The sequence below is a fragment of the Phascolarctos cinereus genome, unplaced genomic scaffold (assembly GCF_003287225.1).
Source record: "Phascolarctos cinereus isolate Bilbo 61053 unplaced genomic scaffold, phaCin_HiC Scaffold_5;HRSCAF=322, whole genome shotgun sequence".
In the NCBI taxonomy this organism is placed as follows: Eukaryota; Metazoa; Chordata; class Mammalia; order Diprotodontia; family Phascolarctidae; genus Phascolarctos; species Phascolarctos cinereus.
In genome coordinates, this window is record NW_027555958.1 from 115,647,187 (window position 1) to 115,650,732 (window position 3,546).

Sequence of the window (3,546 nt, forward strand, 5' to 3'; positions counted from 1 at the left end):
CCAAGTTACATAATCTTTACCAACATCTCCACTCACTAGCATGGTCTTCAGTAATGTGGCACACTTCATAGTTCCCAAGACCAGTGCCTTTTTTGGCATCAGGTCTGTAGAAATGAACTGGAAGGTTTTGTTGTGAAAAAGGAGTACAAGAATCTAGAAATGTCATTGTATTCAGGAGTAAAAGAAAATATAGCTTGTTAAATAAAATGGACTGGTTTTTAACCACAGACATTTTTAGAAATTCTTTAATGCAACCAGCCTCTCAGCAACAGAATAAATGATGCAAAATATTTGCCATAAACAGTTGTAATGAGCTTTGATAAGCACACATGCAAGTCATGTTTTTTCTCTACTACTGACTTGAAAGCTCAGCTGAGGTTTTAATAACTACCTTTATTTCTGATATGATTTTGCCATACAAAATGTTTAAAAGAGAGCATTTCTCAATCTCAAGCCTTTTAAGGCAATTGTTTTGCTATTTTGGTAAAATGTGATTTTTCCTCCCTTTGGATGGAACAAATATGAATAGGCACAAAAATGTGTTTCCTCTATTGTACTTGCTCATTTGATCTATGTCAAATAGCTTTCTTTATTTACTGCAATTTGCATTCATTTGCGTGCACAGTCCTGTGAACTTTTTGGCCAGTCAGGCAGATTAAATCAAAACTCAATCTGCCTGTGCCCAGAAGAAGCTGAGATGAGGACTATGTGTATGGGGCTGCAAATAAATATTTGAATGAGGAGAAAATTGGCACATACACTGTGTTCAATGAAGGCTTAACATTGGAACCAGTTTCTGTTTTGGTTTCACCTTTATTTCCTACTTTCAAATCAATAAAATTCAGCAAACATTTATTGAACATATGCAGGGCACCATACTAGGTGAGGGTGTTGTGAAATAGAAGGAACATAAAAATCCATGAGATATGTTCCCTGCTTTCTTGGAGCTTTAAACCTGGGAGGAAGTGAATTCAAGCATTCAAATACTTTAATGATTTGGTTAGCTCACTAATTAGTAAGTTCCCACTAGTAATGCAGAGACAATGTATCCATGCTTTTCCATCCTATGTGATTTTGTCCATGTCCTCCATAAGTTCACCACAACTAAATTCATCCTACTGGGGACTTTTCTTGCTTCTTCTTGACATTATGAAAATACCAGTGGAATTCTATGGCTGTCACACTTAATCTTTATCCATCTTCTCTTCCTACTTTGTAATTCTTTGATTACTATCTGTCTTCCTGGTTCTCAGAGTTCCTTACTAGATAGATGTTGCAGCCATTTCAAATCTACCATGTTAGATTCTTTGTGATATTTAGCTTACTTTGTAAAATTCACTTTTAATTTAATGGATATTGGTGCATTCCATGTGTCATTGGCATATGCAATGGTAGCCAAGTGTTGATACTATTTTTAAATAGGCCTTTTCTTTCATAGGAAAGTTGGGGTCATTAAAGGAACTCTGAAATTTTTTGAAGACAATACATCTCATTTAACTCTTCACATTCCACTCTAGGCCAAACTTGATATCAAATTATACTATGTGACCCAGATATACATACTGATGGACAAGGTCTATAGGTTGTCCATCCAAATGTATGTTGTAACCATAGCACTAGACATTCATCATTTAATTGGTATTTCCTGTGTGGATGGTCAGGTCAAACCCTTTTGAGTGACTACAGATATTCTCTAAGAGTCTCTGAAATGTTCTAGGGCTTGATACATTCAGCACATTGCCATCCACAAATAGAAGCATTTGGAAGATCATTTATCATCAATAGGGAATCCCTTGTACTGCAATGATCAAGACACCTGAAAAGCGTCTATCTCTGTTTTACACCTCCCTTGATGTTAAAGACCAAAAACTCATTGAATGAAAGATATATTGTTGAAAAAGCTTGTGAGGTGACATTTTGCTCTGCTCAATCATTTTCTGTACTTAATCTACTTAATACTTTTTATGATCAATAAACAATAAGCACAATGTGATCATACATGCTCAACATCTTTCGGTTCACTGTGAAATGGTACAGATGTATTGAATATCACTTGAGAAAGCCACTTTATCCCCTAATACTCACAACAAGAACGCTCATTATCCACATGTAAATGACTCTCATAAAGATTTTGTAGATCTCTAAGAGCAGACTTAAAATAATAATATAATAAAACCCACCCCACTATCTCTTGTTTTTTGCCTCTCCAATAAGTACGTGAGAATAATCCTTCCCTTTAATTGTAGTTTCTTTCTTCGGGTTCTATTTATAGCAATGTCAAGATTGAGATTATGCAGCTGCTCTAGCAATGTGTCTACTCATTGATCACTAAACCAGGTTCTCACATTCAGAGTACTAATAGTCACAAATAATTTTAAAACTGTAATTCTTACCATTCTTCATCATATTTTCTATCATTCTGCCACCACCACTAAAGAAGAGTGAGGAAGCCACACAAACAAACTGAAGATCATTCTTGATTTTATTTTCTATTTCATGGATTTCCATAGACAAAAAAAGTCAAGTCAATTAAAATCAACAGGCATTTATTAAGTATTTACTATATGGTTGGTACTGTGTCAATTGCTAGAGATATAAAGAAATGCAGAAATCCTGATTTCAAGGAGCTCAAAATTCAATGGGGGAGACAACATGCAAACAACTATGCCTATACAAGATATATACAAGGTAAATTGAAGGTAATCTCAGAGGGAAGGCATTAGCATTGGGGAAAAACAGGAAAGGTTTCTTGCAGAAAGCAGTATTTGACCTGAGACTTGAAGGAAACCAGAGAAACCAGATAAGGAGGAAGAGAATTACAGATATGTGGGACAGCAAATGAAAATTCCTGGAATTGGGAGATGGAGCACTGTGTTTTAGAAACAAGAGTAAGGCCAATACCATGTGATCTTGGAGTGTATGAAGGGTAGTGAAGTGTACGAAGACAGGAAAGGTGAGGGAAGGGGGGAGGGTCAAGTTGTGAAGGGCTTTAAAAGCCAAATGGGGGATTTTACATTTGATCTGGAGGCAATAGGCAAGCATACAGGTTTATTAAGTGGAGAGAGGGAGGGTGGCATGGTCAGACTTACTCTTTAAGAAGATCACTTTGATAGCTGAATAGGAGATGGACTAGACTAAAAGGAGAGACTTGAGGCAGGAATATCAATCAGTAGGCTATTATGGTTGTCTAGGCATAAGGGATGAAGTCCTGTACCAGGGCAGTAGCAGTATACAAGGAGGGAAGGAAGCATATAATCATCACCAGAACCATCATCAGGTCTATTGTGATATGCTTTTCTGTGCTTAACTAAATAGTCCTAAAAAAAAAAAAGATTCAATTTGATGCTACAACCTTACCTTGAGCCTTTCCAGCATGGTAGAACCTGATGGAGCTTACATAGGGTCACAAAAATGAGGCATCAGAGAAAGACTTTGTAGAGGAATGCATACAGATACTCAAATAATTATTGTAAATGATCTCGCAGGGCCCCCCCAGTCCTTGGGACTAATTCCAAGGTCATTTTTTTCTTTGGCTTATTGCCCCCA